Below are 21579 nucleotides of genomic sequence, written 5' to 3'. Positions count from 1 at the left end.
TTCTCATACTCGAAATTCTAACAGGGAAAAAAAAGACAAGGTGAAATAACTCCTCACATTGAATGCACTCAACAACTCTGATGGTGATCATCTAAAGCAGGCAACTACCTGGTCCCATCGGGGAGGGAAAGTTTTTGCCATGTTTACATCACATTCTAATGTTTGAACATTTATGTTTCCTTTGAATTCAATCACTTCCATTTACATGAGCTATCCCTCTTGAGTCTGGCCACTTTCATTACAACTTCATCATATAACCTTTGTCGGGAAGTTTGTTTTCCTTGTCAGTTTTGAATGTTTTTAAACAAAGGAATATGAATGTGAAAGTTTGAATAGCGTATAAAGTTGCAGACATACAAGAATTGGGCGGTTTCTGATTAGATCAGGAAGAAGGAGCTGCAACAGCAGGAGGAAGAAAGAAAGAGACTGAAGATTCTTCTTGGTCACCAAATCCACATATTCAGGCTCAACATAGGCGTTCCAAGAGGTAACCTTCTTTTTCAATTCTCTATGGTATTGCTTTTACTTGATAAGCAAGTGGAAGACTTGGGATCTTGTTTTTCTTTCAGTGCGTCTGACAGAAATATCGGTGTTTCGAGAGACGAGTTTCGCATAATGCTAAGAAAGAGCAGAATGTACTACATGTGAGGATACATTTTCTGGCTTCAAGCTTTTCCAATTCTTTCATTTTAGAATTATGAATAAGAATTTTGAATACTTCTTCATCTGTGGTTTACCCTTTTATTGTATTTTCAAATATGAAAAGATGCAGGCATCTCCATTATCGACAAGAGTTTACAGGACTCGAAGTCCTCTTCATGACAGCTCTGCTTATAGCAACAAGATTACATCGTTGAACCAGTGAGCCTCATTAGAGAAAGACGTAAGCCTTGAAATTATATGTTTTCCTTTGATAAATGTGGCAGAGATGAATCAATGTGTATTAACTTAGTGCTAAATTATGCAGAATCTGAAAGGCCAAACCCTTTTAATTCTGCTTCTTTTGGGACAGTAAATGGATAATGACCCTATATGTATTCTATGAGAGACTTTCCATGTGCACATAAACAATGAATCAATGGCTTCTAAATGCTGAATAGATGTATAATATATCTCTTTGCTGCATATGTTTCAACAATAGCATAATCATGGTTTTCCCATTTTCAGATAGAACTGCTGCAATCACGTTTGCAACAAGAAAAATCTATGCGACTTATGCTCGAGAGAGCGATGGGGCGGGCTTCAAGCACTTTGTCTCCAGGACACAGGCATTTCAATACACAGGTAACTTTATTTCTGTGTTGCTGATGAAAACCGATCCTCGGCAAATATTGTGATGTTTTTTCTCCGATATTTGTTTAATCAAACAAGAAAGTCCCACATTGTTTGACTTGCAATGTAAAGGTGTGTGCTTTGTTTAACGTTCAGCATGTGAGTTATGGAAAAGGCTGAAAATAACTTGACAACTACTGGTTAATTTCAGACAAAGGAATTGATAGCAGAGATCGAGTTACATAAGGAAGAGGACGCAAACCTTGAGCAGCAAGTGCTCTCTCTCTACAGAAATATTTTTGACAATTGCGTTAGTCGGTAACCTTCTGAGCAGAGCTCAGGCAAGGCCTCTCCTGCCCATATGAAGCATACATCAAGGAAACATCCGAGTATTATTTCAAGTGCATTTTGTTCTTCGAAAAAGTTCCCTCTCAGACCTTGGCAAGCTCTAGTTTCCACGAATGACTCTGGGAAAAGGATCTCTATAAGCATTGATGCTTCACAGTTTTGTATAAAAACCGACATTCTATTTGACAGGACATCTTCACACCTAGTTAAGGACTACTGATTTTGTTTATTACTGTGTGCATCATATGGCTTATCCGTCATATATCGCCATTCATGTATGTTGTCCGGATGTTCTTATTCCATGCATTTTCCAGGTTCATGAAAAGATTCAAGTTATGGAAAAAAACCTCAGTGTTGCAAACTCTGAAAGATCATCTGCATCAATGTCCAAGCAAGCTGTCGGAGGAGATGGTCAGATGTATGGCAGCAGTATATTGTGGACTTTGTAGTGAAACATCTTCGAATTCTGAGAAAAATATATGGCCTTTGTTGTCAAGGTCATCAACTAAGGTTGTACTTCCCAAACGCGGTGTAGATGTTCGGTTTTGTCCGGGGCCAAGTCGGAGCAGACCCGAAGCAATGAAAGCCCAATGATCCAGCAGAGAAGCCTCCAACCCACGTGAATACTCACCGGAAAACAAGAACAGTTATGGGAGTTAACAAGTTATTAGAAGTTACCTAAAAATGGGATAACCACCGTAAACTAAAGAGAGGGGGGATATTAGAGAGCATTTAGCAGAAAGCAAGGGGGAACAAGGGGAAGATATTTTTTTTTGATTTCTGATTCACGATTAAAAAAACTCTTCTTCATTGGTTTTTTACATAACAGAGAAAAAAAAAGTGAAAAGGGTTTTACTGCTTGATTCTAAACTAAAAAAACAATGTAAAAGCAGTGTAAAATCCATTTTTCGGAAACGGAAACAAGCAACACATCATTTACTTTTCAACAATATCACCCACGCAATTCAAGAGCAATACTGGCACAAAGCATAATATTACCTATGCAATTCAAGAGCAAGACTAGCACAAGCAGTGAGTTTCGAAAGCAACACTAACAGTCCATAAACAGGTTATTATTATTATTTATGTTTCTAAATAATAAATATAATATGTTCTAAAGCAAATAGGAGTAAAGATATAAGCTAGTTTCATTTTATTTATGTCTGTTTTGGGTCTCGATCGAAATTGGCACTAGTCGTAACTTACTTAGTCGTCAGTTTACAGCATAGCAGATTCTTTTGAATGAGGGAAGTTTATTTTTGTATATGGTGGATGGTCTCTTCGTCGATGTAGGGTAGCTCCGTCGGAGTAAATGTTGGGGTTCAACCTCCTCGTCAACCTTAGAATTTAGGGATCGTTTGCATGTGGTGTAAGTAAAAAAACAGTAGGAAAAGTGAGATATTTTACCTCATCGTTGATTCCTTGTCGTAGGTCGCCAGCGTAGTGCGAGTCAAAGCGTCTAGAGGCGAGCGATAGTGGTTTGGTTTCGAGAGACATACGAACTGTCTTTTTTTTGTCTTCTAGAGGTTGATTTAGCGAACTTTTAGTTTCGGATTTATGATCTTGAAGGAAAACCGGGGCGTATATGTTGGTTTAGAATTAGTTTCAGTTTCTCTGGTCACCGTTGAGCGGTGGTCGTGAGGTTGGTGAAGAACGATCGGAGAAGAAAGGGATAATGAAGAAGAAACGTGAGGAGCGGCAGAGTTCAGTTTAGTTTAGTTTAGCTTAGGTTTAAGTTTTACTTAGGTTTTATATTAACATTTTAGGATTTGTTAGTGTTTAGCCATTGTAACTTTAGAGTAAAATTAGTATTTAGTCCACATAGGTTTAGCTTTTATTTACACTTTAGTCACCTTTAGGACTGCTTTCAAATTCTGTCATTTTATAATTGTCCTGATTTCGTTGTTTTCCCAATTTTAATTTTAGTTGTAATTTTTTAGATTATTTATGTTAAATCATCTATATTTATGCGTGTTTTTATTCAAGTCCCTAATTTATTTTTGATTTGTATGTTGAATTTTACATTTATTTAATTTTGTCATTTTTAATGTGTATATGTACACTTCTTTAATTTATAGTTTAGCATGTTATGATATTCAGGTCACATGTGTACATAATATGTTAATATGAATAATTTATTATTGTTAATTAAAACATATGTATATAATTTTTTGCCTGACACGTTGTATATTATTTTTTAATTTTGTATAATTAATTTTTGGTGACATACTTTTTTTCACAATTTGCATGATAGCCTCATTTGCATAACTCGACATACCACATAATTGGATTAAGGGTAATATACTTTTAATTTAAAATTATTTTAAGTGGGCAGTCATAACTGATTTGAGGTCCGCTTTTAATGATTTTAAAATAAAAGTGTATCCCATTAGTAACACCTAAAAATTGATCCATCACTCTAAAATTTGGGAACGAAAGAAAAGTAAATGTTCGTTTATTTAAATTTATCGAGAAAAGGTTGTTATAACTTTTAAGACCTGGTCTCGATATTTGTAAATAATCGAACATTCTTTATCTTTCTAAAACGATTTGGTAATTTTAATTTAATTATTTTGAGTGCTTTTGAATGTTTTTAAATTTATATCTTTGTTTTATGGGATCAAAAATCAAATTAAATTAGAATTTGTAAAGTTCATTGCAAAGACATTAATTAATCGACTAGGTACCGTTTTAGGGCGTTGTGGGGATGCCAATCCTTCCCCACACGTAACCAACTCCCGAACTCAGATTTTGGTAACGCAGACCTTAATTTGTTGTTTTAATTAAAATTAATTTTTATTTAAAATGACAAAGCATTTTTGGGTGCCCAACCACACCCTAATCAAAGATTGGTGGCGACTCTTCAAACCGTATTTTTCGATCGTAAAGGAAATTCAAAATTTTTCGGAACGAGAGGTCTTTTAAATCGCATTTGTTTTTAAATTAAAAATCAATTGAACAAAATAAGTTAAAAATTGATGTGGTTTTCAAAATCTCACCTCCGTTTGAAGAAAAAATTGTTTCGACAGCTTGGCGACTCCGCTGGGGACTTTTTTTAGAGAGTCAAGCCAATAGTCGATTAATTAATTGTCTTTGCAATTGAAAATTACAAATTCGTTTTAATTTGATTTTTGATCCCTTGTTTGGTTTTTAATAAGTTTTGTTTATATATATATATATATATATATATATTTAATTTAATTCTATTAACAATTAAATAGTTGTACTAATTTGTTTGCTAATGATTTCAGATTAATTGTGTGAATTTAGGAAATTTTGAGTGTTTTTATTGTGTTTTTTCGCTTTTCCTCACACACTGCACAGTTGCATTTTCATGACATGAGCTAAAACCCCGCTCCGTCCTAATTAAGTAGGAGTGAGAGACTATGCCCTCGTGTGGTTTTCACCTCCGCATGGGATAGTGGATCGCTCCTGGAGCTCACGCCTTATGGTCCTCGTGATGGTAATCACCTCCGCATAGACATAAGGAGGTGTGTTCCCTCAAAATTGAACTCGATCCCCTAAAGCCTGTGATAGGCCAGGATTAAGGGTTCGGCAGCCCAAGGGGGCACCGACAAGGACAATTCGAGAACCTATTACTTTAGAACCGAACCCAGCATATAATAAATATAGAGCCCGAACTTAGGTTGAGCCAAACTCGAACCTTAAGAATCCCGTGAGGAGGGTACACAAGGAAAAGCTTTTTTGAGTCATTTATTTTCGTTTTTTCGAATAAATGCATGCGAACTAGATATCATGCGGTTAGGTTTATTTTTTGAATAAGCATGCGAATTAGATATCATGCGATTAGGATTTATTTTTATGAATAACAAAGCATGGGGGTAGATATCATGTTGGGTAGGATCTGATAAAGCATGATTGGGTAGCCAGCATGTGGGTAGGATTCTTGAACAAATTATTATCCCGACTTAATTGCTTTATGTTTGCTAACCGATCTCTTGTTGTCTTTTTCTTGTTTCTTTTCTGTTTTGCATTGCACTATCCATTACATGGTGTTGATTTGGGATCGATGTCCATATAGAAGGCCAGTAATATGGAACGAACGGTTCAGAAAGAGGTTGAGGACAATGCCGATGTTCTGAGGTGGTCGGAACAGTCCCAACTGACCAATGGGGATAGCATGATGCCTGGATACGTGTCGGAGTTATTTGATTATACTCACATCAACGTGCGTCAGAATAATCTAAGTGAGCTAAAGGAGATATGGGGAAGATGGACAGTAGCCGATAAGGAGATGTTTTATCAGTTGTACGGCGATATTCCTTATCTTCTGGATGTTCCTATTGACCGAAATATGTTTAGAGCATTGGTACAGTTCTGGAACCCGACTTATAGTTGTTTCACATTTGGTAGAGTGGATCTGACACCAACAATAGAGGAGTATCAAGCTTTGGTCTGTTGTTCGAGGTCCCAGATGGATAGAGTATATATCAAGCTGCCAGTCACTCCTTCGTTTAAGAAGAAATTACTATTGATGACCGGAATGAGTGAAGATTGGGTAATCAGAAACATTAAGAAAAAGGGAGACAGTGAGTGTATCTCTTGGGCTGCTTTGAAAGAAGTAATTGATCATCACCCTGATAAGAGAAAGAATCTTGACTTGTTTGCTTTAGGGATTTATGGGCTCGTTATTTTTCCAAAGGTGCTAGGATATGTAGACGTATCAGTCGTTGACCTGTTTGAAAGATTAGACAAGCACGTGGATCCTGTTTCAGCCATTTTAGATGAGACATTCTGGTCTTTGAGTTCTTGTAGGCGCGAGGGAGAAGGACGCTTTATAGGATGTGCGCCTTTACTGCTAGTGTGGATTCTGAGTCATTTCAAACATGTTGAAAGAGTACCAGGACGAGTGTTTCTAAGGGGGTTTTCGCCTTTGAAAGATTTTCTTTCTAAAGAATGGTCTGGGGGCTTCACCGAAGAAAAATGGATGGTCATCTTCAAGGATATCAGAGATGGAGATATTTTGTGGCAAGCTTTGTGGAATACCTCTTCGGATATACTTTACCGATGTGGAGAGCGAGATTGGGTTCCTTTTCCAGGTATATGGGGTTCTGTTGGGTATGCACCGCTAATAGTTTCCAGACAGTATGGATCGAGGTAGTTCATTCCAGCCACGTGGGACTTGGTAGGATCGGATTTTGCATTCGAATGAGATCAATATAAGGGTAAAGTTAAAGGGGTTACTGAGGCCTGGAAGCAAACTCGTCGCATGACTTTGTTCACCTATGATCTCGAGTTATCTCAAGAGTACGAGCAGTGGTGAAGCGGTCGAGTAAACGACAACATCCCGATAGTGAATCCTGAAAATATTCAGCCGGTGGAGGAACAGTTGAGAGTGGTGCCATCTCTATTAGAATTAGCCAAGCACGATTTCGAAGCAGAACGGAGACAATGGAGAATGACTTTGCAGAAGCTAGAAGATGAAGTGTATCAAAAGGGATTGGAGATTGACATTCAAAAGAGTAGAGCAGATCGAATTGAAAAAGTAGAGAAGCAACTTCGGCTAGATTTTGACGATCTTCGGTCAACTTATCAGCAAATGGTAAAAGCTCAGGTAGGTTCTAGCTCGAGTAAGTCTGTTGAATTGAGGCAAGAGGTGGCGAGCCTCAAGAGAGTAGTCGGAGAGAGTCAAGAAGAGCTCAAACAAGGCAGGCACCAAGTGAAGATTTTATCGAAAGAAAAGGATTCTTTAGAGCAACAGTTACAAGAGAGTCAAGCCCAGAATGAGAAGTTGAAGGAGAAAATTTCAAATTTAGAGACTGCGTTACGACGATACCGAAGCAGGGAATGTAGCTCAAGCCGTGGGGAAGTTGAAAGTCTAAAAAAAAAGTGAGTGAGCTATCGATAGTTCCTTATGAGGGGGATATACAATGGCATTTTCGATGGGAGCGAGCTCAGGTGAGAGTTAAGCAAAGAGAAGACCTTATTGCTTGTTACCTATGACACGCGCGGAGAATAGCTCAATATTTGGTCATTTTATCCGAGGAAGCTACTGATGTGACTGAAGAACTGGATCCCGAGGCTGAAGAAAACCAGAAGATCGTGTAGTTACTTGCACATGTACAGGAAATAGGAGAGATAATGCAGATTTATTTGTGATGTGTTTCAACTTTGTAATTGAACGTCGTTCTAATATAAAGAGTTGTTCTAAGGAGTCGTTCCAAGATCAACACCCTGCATTTTGCATATGCATTTTAGTACATTTAAATTTTTGCATCACATTTTATTCATTCATAATCATATAAATCATATTCTTTAATAAACAATAATGTTAACAAAATAACTCTGTGACAGAGTAATACTGGAAAATCCCAAGCATATCTACAGAACTAGGAAGAAAGTTATGGAAGACAAACTTGCCCAAATTGAGAAGGCTCAGTTGGAGTTACAAGATAATATCAAGAAAATACAAGAAGATATGATGAATGCCTAAAAAGAGATGTTTGCCAAGTTTGCGAGTATGTTGGAAAGAAGAAATCCAAAACATGGGAAAAGCCCTATGCCAGAAGGTGTAACTGAGGACCCACTTCATCATCCAGTATTAACCCCAGAACAATCTCAGAACGTTTAAGGGACCCCTGCACATGTCGGAAAGGTGCACATTAATCCAATCGGTGCTTCTGTTAACGTACAGCCTGGATCTAGTTCATATCAGGAAGAACATCAATATCATCAAGTTCCGGACCTTGATGAAGAAGCCAAGAAGGACCAAAACAATCCGTTGGAAGAGAAAGAGAAACAGCTAGAAAGAGAAGTCAGAGCCATGAAGGAAGATACTAGTGTCTATGGATTCGACGCAAAGGAATTAAGTCTAGTTCCGGATTTGGTTTTACCTCCAAAGTTTAAAGTTCCTGAATTTGAGAAGTTTGATGGTACTAGGTGTCCCTCTGCGCATATCACGATATTTTGTAGGAAGATGACCGGATACATAGGGGACGATCAATTGTTGATACACTACTTTCAGGAAAGCTTAACTGGCTCCGCAATCCGGTGGTATAACCAGCTGAGTAGAGCTAATATTAAATCGTGGAAAGACTTGGCTAAGTCATTTCTTGAGCAATACAAACATGTAAAAGATGTTAGACCTAACAGGATGATGTTGCAAGGAATGGAAAAGAAGTCTAACGAGAGTTTTAGACAATATGCTCAAAGATGGAGAGATGTAGCGGTGCAAGTCCACCTGCCATTGGAAGAGGAGGAAACAAATATGCTTTTTGTCAACACCTTAAAGGCTCCTTTTTTCTCGCATCTTATCGGTAATCCTTATCGAAGTTTTGCTGATGTAGTTACGGCGAGAGAAATGATTAAAATGGCTGTTAAGAGTGGGAAGCTCGAGGGAGGAGAGTCTAGTAAGAGGCCACCAATGAGGAAAAAGGAAAACGAAGTCAGTAATGTGAGGCAGTACGATTCTAATAACATCACTGTTTCTCGTCCTCAAGGAGTAGGGTCATCAACACAAAATGACAATAGACAAGGGGCAAGGGACCAGAGGAGAGAGAGGCCTCAATTTGATCCAATTCCGATGACTTATAAGGAATTGTTTCATATTTTGTATGATCGACATGTGGTTTTGTCGTATCACGTGACACCAATGCAACCTTCTTTTCCCAAATAGTATGATGCTAGTGCTCAATGTGAGTACCATGCAGGGAACCCTGGGCATTCCATTGAGAATTGTACTACTTTTAAGAAGGTTGTCCAAGCTTTGAGAACGAGGAATGTCATCAACTTTGGTGACAGTGAGCAGCCGAATATAGCTCAGAATCCGTTGCCAAGCCATACAGGGGCAGGAGTTAACGCAATTACTGAAGAGAAAGGAAAGAGAATTGTAAGGAATGTTAGTGAGGTAGTATCACCCATGAGTTGGGTGTGGTGCCAGATGGTCAAGGTAGGATTGTTGAAGCCCAGTTTGATGTGTGAACAGTTTAACAGTGGAGAGGTATGTCAGTATCATAACAGTGAAGGACACAATATTCAGCAATGTCCTGACTTCCTATCTTTGGTACAAGACATGATGGACAGTAAAGAAATTGAGTTATTTAGAGATATTGCTAAAGAAGAGGAAGCAGAAGTTTGCGCTTCAGAAGGATCGTCTAAAGGGGTATACAATGCCAGTTGTCCCCTAATTATTACTCCCAAGAATCGAGTTGCTGATAAGGTAGTCCCGAAAGTAGTTATTACACCTCCATCTCCATTCCCATATCGGGATAATAAACAAGTGCCTTGGAGATATGATTGCCAGATGGGAGATGTAACAAAAGAGAATGAGGAAGTAGATGAGGTGGGACGCTTTACTAGATGCGGTAGGTGTTATTCTCTTAATCCACCTAAAGAGTCTGAGAAGAAGGTTGCAGTTGATAAGGGAAAAATGTTGATGTGCAGATAGAAGAAGATAAGCATGTTATCAATGAACCGGTAACCGAGAGTGAAGCGGTAGAATTTTTGAAATTTCTGAAACACAGTGAGTACAGTGTTGTTGAACAGTTACACAAGTTGCCTGCCCGTATTTTTGTTTTATCATTACTTTTGAGTTCAGAGGCCCATAAGAATGTTCTGTTAAAGGTTTTGAACTAGACTTTTGTTCCGAAAGAGTTTCCCATTGAGAAGTTGGATCGGTTAGTTTCCAATGTACAAGCTGATAATTTTTTATCTTTTTCTGAGGATGAAATCCCTTCTGGGATGGTTGGTAGTCAGAAGGCTTTGCACATCACAGTTAAATGTAAAGGGTATGTGTTGTCCCGGGTCTTGGTTGATAATGGTTCAGCTTTGAAAGTGATGCCCTTAGTGACTCTAAAGAAGCTTCCATTAGATAGTACACTTATGAGAACCTGTCAAAGTATGGTTCGAGCTTTCGATGGGACTAAAAGAGAAGTGTTGGGCAAGATTGATGTTCCTCTGAATATTGGTCCAGCAACTTATGAAGTGGAATTTCTCGTAATGGACATTATGCCTACGTACAATTGTTTGTTGGGAAGGCCTTGGATTCATCAGGCCGGTGCAGTTCTGTCCACATTGCACCAGAGACTGAAATTTGTGATTGATGGAAGGTTGGTATGTATTCATGCTGAAGAGGACATTATTACTTTTGTTTCTACTACTGCTCCGTACATTGAAGTGGATGAGCAAGCGTTCGAGTGTTCTTTCAGATCGTTGGAGTTTGTCAATGCTACGTTTGTGGCTGAAGGTAGGAAGATACCAAAGCCTAGACTATCAAATTGTACCAAAATGGGACTCAAGCTGACCCTTGGAAGAGGAGCAAAAGTTGGGAAAAGGTTAGGAAGTCAGTTACAAGGGACCAGTGAATCCAATATACCCTGTTACTAAAAGAGATCGATTTGGTTTGGGGTATCAGCCAACTCCGAGGGATAAGCTGAGGGGAATTAAGAAGGGTCATGAAATGAGAAAGGCCAGATTGGCTGGTGAAGACCTTAGCTGGGAACCCATGATCTTCCCGCCGTTGAGCAGCTTTTTCATATCTGGGGGACATATGTTTCAAGGGAATTCAAGGAACACTGAGGTGATGGTTGAGGATGCCTTGGGAGATTTAGGCATTAACGTTATAACTGATGATGAATTTGAGGAAATGAGAGCTATGGGTATTTATCCTGCACCGTCGGGCTTCGTGTTGGACAATTGGACCGCGGAAGAACTGCCTGTAGTTTTCAAATCTTTTACAGAGTAATGCACTGGAACTTTCTCCCTGTTGTTCATACCCTGGGGCAATAGGTGATTTTATGTAAAGGGTTAAGCTGTTTATTTTTTCTTGCTTTCAATAAAAGATGCATTCTGTTAGCTCCAAATGGCAAACATTCTCTCATGTATTTCATTCATTCTTTCTTTGTTGTATATATGTATGTATTTATTTATTTCTATTTATTTATATGGGAAAAGATCCTCCCATATGTATATATGTATATATATCTTCTCTTTGAATGCCAATGACCCTGACCCGGAGATTGATTTCGAGAAGCCTATATGTCAAGGAGAAATCGAGGATTGTGATGATGATGAGAGATGTGAACTACCTTCTGAATTGCTGAAAATGGTGGAGAATGAAGATAAGCAGATTCTGCCTCATAAAGAGCCTACCGAGATTTTGAATTTGGGGACAGATGATGATAAGATAGAAGTAAAGATTGGTATCACTCTGTCAGTTGGAGGTCAACATGATTTGATAGAATTGCTTCAAGAATACAAAGATGTGTTTGCTTGGTCATACGAAGATATGCCGGGTTTAGATACAGAACTGGTTGTTCACAAACTGCCAATAAAGCCTGAATATAAACCGGCATAACAAAAACTGAGAAGAATGAGATCCGAGATGCTGCTCAAGATTAAAGAGGAAGTAAAGAAACAATTTGATGCCGGGTTTCTTAAAGTGGCCAAATATCCTGAATGGGTGGCGAATATTGTCCCAATACCGAAGAAGGATGGGAAAGTTCGAATGTGTGTCGACTACAGGGATCTCAACCGAGCTAGTCCAAAAGATAATTTTCCTTTGCCACATATAGACATGCTAGTGGATAATACTGCTGGAAATTCTTTGTTCTCTTTTATGGATGGTTTCTTTGGCTACAATTAAATTAAGATGAACCCTGAAGATATGGAAAAAACGACGTTCGTTACCATGTGGGGAACGTTTTGTTATAAAGTAATGCCGTTTGGATTGAAGAACGCCGGGGCAACATATCAAAGGGCCATAGTGATGTTATTTCACGGCATGATGCATAAAGAGATAGAAGTTTATGTTGATGATATGATTGTCAAAGCTAAGACAGAGGAAGAACATATTGGGAAATTGAGAAAGCTTTTTAAAAGACTAAGAAGATGCCAGCTAAAACTCAACCCAAATAAGTGTACTTTTGGGGTGACATCTGGGAAGTTATTGGGATTCGTAGTAAGCCAAAAAGGAATTGAAATAGACCCAGATAAAGTAAAGGCTATTCAAGACTTGCCAGTCCCACGAACACAAAAAGAAGTCAGAGGATTTTTGGGGAGATTAAACTATATAGCTCGGTTTATTTCACAGCTGACGGAAAAATGTGATCCCATATTCCGCCTTCTTCGCAAGAATAACTCAGGGGAATGGAGTGAGGATTGTCAAAGAGCTTTTGAAGTAGTGAAAAGATATTTGTCGAGCACTCCAATCTCAGTGCCACCTATCTCAGGCAAACCCTTGATTCTTTATTTGTCAGTTTATGAAAATTCAATGGGGTGTATGCTGGGGCAACGTGACCAAACTGAGAAGAAAGAAAGGGCTATCTATTATCTCAGCAAGAAGTTCACTGAATATGAGATAAGATACTCACCCGTTGAAAAGTTGTGTTGCGCTTTAGTATGGGCTACCCGAAGGCTTAGGCAATATATGTTGTATCATACTACTTGGCTTATATCCAAGCTTGATCCCTTGAAATATCTAATGGGTGTGCCTGCATTATCTGGAAGATTAGCTCGTTGGTAGATCTTATTATCCGAGTTTGACATCCAGTATGTAAACCAAACAACAATTAAAGGAAGTGTTATAGCGGAATTCATTGCAAGCAGGGCTTCGAAAGAATATGAGTCATTGAGCTTTGATTTCCCAGATGAGGATTTAATGGCTATTTCGGTAGAAGAAGCAGTGTCATCCACTAGTAAATATTGGAAGTTGAACTTCGGTGGTGCTTCAAATGCCATGGGACATGGAATCGGGGCAATTTTGGTCTCACCAGAGGGAGAACATTATCCTTTCACCAGTCGGCTTAATTTTGATTGTACTAACAATATGGCCGAGTATGAAGCTTGTGTTCTGGGTCTTAGAGCTGTTGTTGAACGCAAAGTAAAAATGCTCAAGGTGTATGGAGATTCAACTTTGGTAATATACCAGCTCAGAGGAGAATGGGAGACAAAATATCCCAAGCTTGTAGAATACCGTAAGTTAGTTATGGAACTTGTTGAAGAATTTGATGAAGTAACTTTCAATTACCTCCCCAGAGAAGAGAATCAAATGGCAGATGCCTTAGCCACACTGGCAGCATCGTTTAAGATGAGCGAGTATTCAAATATGATGCCCATTGAAATGAAGGCTTATGAGTATCCAGCCCATTGTTTTAATATTGAAGAGGAAGAAGATAGAAACCCCTGGTATTATGATATCTTGCAATATATAAGGTATCAGAGTTATCCAGAACATGCTACTAAGAATGATAAGAGAACCATTAGAAGAATGGAATCAGGGTATGTGCTTGATGGTAAGACTCTATACAAGAAAAGTCTGGATCAGGTCTTGTTAAGATGTGTGGACGCGAAAGAAGCCAAATTGATTCTTGAAGAAGTGCATGAGGGAATATATGGTACCCATACTAATGGGCATACTATGGCTAGGCAGATTATGAGATTTGGGTATTATTGGTCAACTATAGAAACAGACTGTATCAATTATGCCCGAAAATGTCACAAATGTCAGATTTATGGAGATAGGATACATACTCCTCCTCATCCGTTGCACGTAATGACAGCGTCGTGGCCATTCTCAATGTGGGGCATGGATGTTATTGGACAAATTTCACCCAAAGCTTCAAATGGTCATCGCTTCATTCTGGTAGCCATAGATTATTTCACCAAGTGGGTAGAAGCGACTTCTTACGCAAATGTTACCCAGTCTACAATATGTAAATTCTTAAAGAAGGAGATCATTTGTAGATATGGTTTACCAGAGAGGATTATCTCCGATAATGTGTTGAATTTAAACAATAAGATGATGGACTCGGTCTGTAAACAGTTCAAAATAAAGCATCTTAATTCCACCACTTATCGCCCAAAGATGAACGGGGCAGTAGAGGCGGCTAATAAGAACATCAAAAGGCTCATAGAGAAGATGACTGAGACCTATAAAGATTGGCATGAGAAGTTGCCATTTACTCTGTTTGCCTATCGAACTTCTGTATGAACGTCAACTAGGGCAACTCTATTTTCTCTGGTATATGGGATGGAAACTGTCTTACCTATTGAGGTGGAAATTCCCTCACTTCGGATTTTGTCAGAAGTAAAGCTCGATGAGATAGAATGGGTCCAGGCTAGGTATGACCAGTTGAATTTGATTGAAGAAAAGAGATTGAAAGCTATTTGTCATGGTCATATGTACCAAAAACGTATGATACGGGCACATGGTAAGAAAGTTCACCTTCGAGAATTCCATGAGGGAGATTTGGTGCTTAAAAGGATTTTGCCTATTCATAAGGATTTCAGAGGAAAATGGATGCCCAATTGGGAAGGACCTTATGTTGTCAAGAAAGCCTTTTCTGGAGGAGCTCTAGTCCTAACTGAAATGGACGGATCAGAATTACCATATCCAGTGAATTCCGACGTTGTTAAGAGATATTTCGCTTGAAGAATAAATAAAAGAGAAAAAATGAAAAAATGAAAAAATGAAAAAATGAAAAAATGAAAAAATGAAAAAATGAAAAAATGAAAAAATGAAAAAATGAAAAAATGAAAAAAATGAAAAAATGAAAAAAAATAATAATAAAAATGAGAAGAAGAAAAAGAAGAAAAAAATGAATGAGAAAAAAGAAAAATGATGGAAAAAACGAAAAGAAAAAAAAAAGAAAAAATGGAAAATGGAAGAAAAATGAAAGAGAAAAACAAAAAGAGAAAAATGAAAAAAAGAGAAATAAAATGAGGGTTCAAGAAGAAAACCTGAAAAGGGCTTCTTGGAACCAAATGAGGTCTCAAGTTGAAAACCCGCAAAGGGCGACTTGAGTTGAGTTTGAAATTCATAATTCGTGCGTGGTGGAGGTTCTGAATCAATTTTGGAAGTGGAAAGAGCTCCTGATATGGATAGTAATAATGGCAGTTGGTGATCAGAAATGAGACTAAATATTATTGAGTCTCGATTGAAATAACCAAGAGAAATTGAATGCACATGAGATTTAATACTGGTTTAGGGCATCCAATGATAGAGATTTGGGAGTTTAGAAGTAGCTCCATACTCTTAAGTATCACAATTTTGGAGATCTTTTTGACAGAAGCTACACTCGAGACATTCTAACGACGTGCCAGTTCAAAAGCATTTGCATTATTGATATTTGAAGACGCCTACTCTTTTGTTCTTTTACTGTTTCCAGTTAAAAGTTTGCCATAAAATTACCTAAAAATTCTTTGCATTATATAAATAAAGAGATGTATTTTCTTGTTCGTTTCCCTTTTGTAAGCATCTTATTTTGAAAAGTTAAAACATATAGCTTAACTTGAAGTACATGAGATCATTTTGTATTATTGTGCAAAAGGTTTTGGAAAATGCAGGTATTCTGAAGTTGACAATGGTTTAAACATGTAAGCTTGTGTGGCTACGGGAAGCTAAAACTTTGGAGTTCGTAGAAAATTTCAGCCATTAAAAGATGACCCTAAGAGATTGTTGTTTGTCGAGAAGTTGGTCATGGATACTGGCGGGTTTCAAGAAAGAAAGGAGTCAAGGTCATGTTAAGCCGAGAGATATGGAATTGAGATTGTCAACTGGGGTGAACTGGTCAAACGTTCTGTGCCCAATATGAAGCCGAGTTCCATTAAGATCGAAAGGAGATAGAGTTCCTTCGAAGAAGAAAATGCATCAAATTGCATATTTGCATACATTTAGGCATGAATAGGATCATGACACTCATAATTGCATGATGACTTAAGCATTTGCAGGTTTCCTAATGATAGTTGAAGATTGAAGATATTGAATCATCGAGATGAAGATAACTGATCTTGATATTTTGACAAGAATGATGTTCATACGAAAATTGAGTCAAAGCAGATTCAAATATCCAATGGCTTTCAGACAAGTTTTCATGATAGAGATGAATTTTTAGAAATTTTCTCAAATTCTAAATTTTTGAATATAATATTTCCAAGCATATGGTCATGATTGATAATGTTTAATTTTCAGGTTTGACCTTCAAAATAAGTAAATTTTAAGCCTTCACGAAAGAGCAGTGAAGAAATTAAATCTATAAGCCTTCACGAAAGAGTAGTGAAGCAAACTCATTTGTTGAAGATTGAGTCCTATACTCTCTGAAGGAATAGGGAGCGGACAAGTTCGATGAAGATTGAGTCCTATACTCTCTGAAGGAATAGGGAGCGGACAAGTTCGTTGAAGATTGTTTGAGTTCTATACTCTTTGAAGGAATAGAGAGCGGACACGTTTTATGAAGATTGTTCGAGTTATATACTCCCTGAACGAATAGGGAGCGGACCCGTTTGTTGAAGATTGTTCGAGTCCTATACTCTCTGAAGGAATAGGGAGTGGACACGTTTATTGAAGATCGAGTCTTATACTCTCTGAAGGAATAGGGAGCGGACCCGTTTGTTAAAGATTATTCGAGTCTTATACTCCCTGAATGAACAGGGAGCAGACACGTTTGTTGAAGATTGTTTGAGTCTTATACTCCCTGAATGAATAGGCAGCAGACACGTTTGCCAAAGATTGTTCGAATCTTATACTCCTTAAAAGAATAGGGAGCAGACCCGTTATTTGAAGATTTTCAAGTCTCGCTTATCCTGAAGTAGCAGAGAAGCGGATTAATCTTTTGAAGTTCTAATGGTCGGACAAACTTGATCATCTATTGATCTTTGCTCTATTCTCGTTGCACGACAATGAGTAAAGAGGGGCAGCTGTAGATGTTCGGTTTTGTCCGGGGCCAAGTCAGAGCAGACCCGAAGCAATGAAAGCCCAATGATCCAGCAGAGAAGCCTCCAACCCACGTGAATACTCCCTGGAAAACAAGAACAGTTATGGGGGTTAACAAGTTATTAGAAGTTACCTAAAAATGGGGTAACCACTGGAAACTAAAGAGATGGGGGATATTAGAGAGCATTTAGCAGAAAGCAAGGGGGAACAAGGGGAAGATATTTTTTTTATTTCTGATTCACGATTAAAAAACTCTTCTTCATTGGTTTTTTACATAACAGAGAAAAAAAAAAGAAAAAGTGAAAAGGGTTTTACTGCTTGATTCTAAACTAAAAAACAATGTAAAAGCAGTGTAAAAATTCATTTTTCGGAAACGGAAACAAGCAACACATCATTTACTTTTCAACAATATCACCCACGCAATTCAAGAGCAATACTGGCACAAAACAGAATATTACCTACGCAATTCAAGAGCAATACTAGCACAAGCAGTGAGTTTTGAAAGCAACACTAACAGTCCATAAACAGGTTATTATTATTATTTATGTTTCTAAATAATAAATATAATATGTTCTAAAGCAAATATGAGTAAAGATATAAGCTAGTTTCATTTTATTTATGTCTGTTTTGGGTCTCGATTGAAATTGGCACTAGTCGTAACTTACTTAGTCGTCAGTTTACAGCATAGCAGATTCTTTTGAATGAGGGAAGTTTATTTATGTATATGGTGGATGGTCTCTTCGTCGATGTAGGGTAGCTTCGTCGGAGTAAATATTGGGGTTCAACCTCCTCGTCAACCTTAGAATTTAGGGATCGTTTGCATGTGGTGTAAGTAAAAAAACAGTAGGAAAAGTGAGATATTTTACCTCATCGTTGATTCCTTGTCGTAGGTCGCCAGCGTAGTGCGAGTCAAAGCGTCTATAGGCGAGCGATGGTGGTTTGGTTTCGAGAGACATACGAACTGTCTTTTTTTTTTGTCTTCTAGAGGTTGATTTAGCGAACTTTTAGTTTCAGATTTATGATCTTTAAGGAAAATCGTGGCGTATATGTTGGTTTAGGATTAGTTTCAGTTTCTCTGGTCACCGTTGAGCGGTGGTCGTGAGGTTGGTGAAGAACGATCGGAGAAGAAAGGGATAGTGAAGAAGAAACGTGAGGAGCGGCAGAGTTTAGTTTAGTTTAGTTTAGCTTAGGTTTAAGTTTTACTTAGGTTTTATATTAACATTTTAGGATTAATTAGTGTTTAGCCATTATAACTTTAGAGTAAAATTAGTATTTAGTCCACATAGGTTTAGCTTTTATTTACACTTTAGTCACCTTTAGGACTGCTTTCAAATTCTGTCATTTTATAATTGTCCTGATTTCGTTGTTTTCCCAATTTTAATTTTAGTTGTAATTTTTTAGATTATTTATGTTAAATCCTCTATATTTATGCGTGTTTTTATTCAAGTCCCTAATTTATTTTTGATTTGTATGTTGAATTTTACATTTATTTAATTTTGTCATTTTTAATGTGTATATGTACACTTCTTTAATTTATAGTTTAGCATGTTATGATATTCAGGTCACATGTGTACATAATATGTTAATATGAATAATTTATGATTGTTAATTAAAACATATGTATATAATTTTTTGCCTGACACGTTGTATGTTATTTTTAATTTTGTATAATTAATTTTTGGTGACATACTTTTTTTCACAATTTACATGATAGCCTCATTTGCATAACTCGACATACCACATAATTGGATTAAGGGTAATATACTTTTAATTTAAAATTGTTTTAAGTGGGCAGTCATAACTGATTTGAGGTCCGCTTTTAATGATTTTAAAATAAAAGTGTATCCCATTAGTAACGCCTAAAAATTGATCCATCACTCTAAAATTTGGGAACGAAAGAAAATGAAATGTTTGTTTATTTAAATTTATCGAGAAAAGGTTGTTATAACTTTTAAGATCTGGTCTCGATATTTGTAAATAATCGAACATTCTTTATCTTTCTAAAACGATTTGGTAATTTTAATTTAATTATTTTGAGTGCTTTTGAATGTTTTTAAATTTATATCTTTGTTTTATGGGATCAAAAATCAAATTAAATTAGAATTTGTAAAGTTCATTGCATAGACATTAATTAATCGACTAGGTACCGTTTTAGGGCGTTGTGGGGGTGTCAATCCTTCCCCGCACGTAACCGACTCCCGAACTCAGATTTTGGTAACGCATACCTTAATTTGTTGTTTTAATTAAAATTAATTTTTATTTAAAATGACAAAGCATTTTTGGGTGCCCAATCACACCCTAATCAAAGATTGGTGGCGACTCTTCAAACCGTATTTTTCGATCGTAAAGGAAATTCAAAAATTTTCGGAACGAGAGGTCTTTTAAATCGCATTTGTTTTTAAATTAAAAATCAATTGAACAAAATAAGTTAAAAATTGATGTGGTTTTCAAAATCTCACCTTTTTTCACCGTTTGAAGAAAAAATCGTTTCGACACGCGGCATTGAAGAGGACCAGGATTTCTCTTGCACACCCAATGTTGAAATATCTTGGATATCAACTAATAGGAACCGATTTTCTCGAGCATCTTATGCCATTAGTAACTACAGGTTGGTTAGAGAAATACTGTGTTTTGAGGAAAGTAAGATGCACATCGCAGCATAAATCTTGTTGGAAACTCTTCCCTAAACACAACATGCTTAAGAAAAACTTCTGCTGTGTTTATTTCTCGTGCATTACTTTGTCGATTTCAGAGCTCTGGTGGAACAACTAGAAAAAGTGACAGTGAGTCAGATGGAATATGATGCCAAAATTGCATTCTGGATCAATGTGTACAATGCCCTTGTCACGCATGTAAGCTTAAATTTATTTACCAGCCCCTTGATTGTCTCTTTCTTTTTACTATCATAAACTCTCAAGTGTTCCTTGTGCAGGCATATTTAGCATATGGAAGTCCCCACGGTTCCTTGAGACCGTTGGTCTTGTTTCACTATTCCTTTACTTTATCTAAATCAAAGACAATTTAGGAAATAATACTGGAGTGGATGCATCTTCGGCATTCTTTCGTTATGATTTTATATGCTATCAGATGATGAAATCGATAGGTTTTTCTGTGTAGTGCAGGCTTCATATAAGTGCAAATGCCATAGAGCAGTCGATATTTTGCTTCCATACACCTCGAACCGGACGGGTATAACATTTGGAATCTAAGAGTAATATACAGAATGCCAGTTTCCTGATATTCACATATTTGAACTGTTTTTACCAGTGGCTAGAGACCATCCTCTCCACTGCCTTGAGGAAAAAATCTGGTGAAGAAAGGCAAATTATCGGTTCGAAATTCGGTCTTTCATATTCCCAACCACTTGCCTGCTTTGCTCTTTGCACTGGAGCTTTTTCGGACCCTGTGGTATTTCTGCTTCTCTTTTACACTGTATTGCAGTAGGATTTTCAATGATTTTCATCCCAATATTCAAAGTCAGTATTCAAACTAACCTGCAATTTGTAGCTAAAAGTTTACACGGCATCGAATGTTAAAGAAGAGCTAGAAGCTGCAACAAGAGAATTTCTCCAAGCAAATGTAGTTGTTAAGAAGTCAAAGAAAGTATTTCTACCCAGAGTTCTCGAAAGGTTCACAAAAGAAGCCTCGATCGGCTCCGACGATCTACTGAACTGGGTTCTCCGAAACGTCGACAAGAAGCTCCACAATTCAATACAGAAATGTATGGATGGCAAATCCAAGAAGAAACCATTGCAGGTCATTGACTGGTTGCCTTATAGGTCAAGATTCAGGTACGTTTTCTCAAAAGACTTGACCGAGAAGCCATGGCGGGTATGAGTTCGACTCCGCCGGGTGCCGGGAAGGTATCGGTCACCTTCACTTGTAATTCAGTGTCAAATTCATTGTAAATTCTAATCTTTACATCATTTAACATATATTCTGCTTGATCTAGAGCTAACACCTTTACAGAAGTAGGATAAGCCTTGGATATTGGTGTAGAGTATGATTCTAAACTTCTTTGTTATATACATATTTACACTGTAATTATGTAATCTTCTTCCTCAACAACAGTTCTCATCAGGTGCTGACATGGTTCAATGAAAAATGGCCATGTCAGCATTAGTGGTTTTGTCTTTGTTATCTTAGGATAATCGTTATCCTAAACTAATGTTTTAAATTTTTTGTATCCGATTTACGAATATATTCTCTCCTTGAAAATATTAGATGTCTTCATTTAAGCACCGAAACCTAACCCTGAATTTCGACATCAACACCATCGTTGAACTCAA

General features: G+C 37.4%; 1 pseudogene; it reads left to right on the top strand.

The window, feature by feature from the left end:
- Window positions 1-377: 377 nt before the first annotated feature.
- On the top strand, window positions 378-21127 carry LOC120187115 (annotated as a pseudogene).
- The last annotated feature ends 452 nt before the right edge of the window (window positions 21128-21579 follow it).

The sequence above is a fragment of the Hibiscus syriacus genome, unplaced genomic scaffold (assembly GCF_006381635.1).
Source record: "Hibiscus syriacus cultivar Baekdansim isolate YM2019G1 unplaced genomic scaffold, ASM638163v2 tig00113722_pilon, whole genome shotgun sequence".
Classification (NCBI taxonomy): domain Eukaryota; kingdom Viridiplantae; phylum Streptophyta; class Magnoliopsida; order Malvales; family Malvaceae; genus Hibiscus; species Hibiscus syriacus.
The sequence above is the reverse complement of the archived record's forward strand: the minus strand, read 5'-3'. Positions and strand labels throughout refer to the sequence as shown.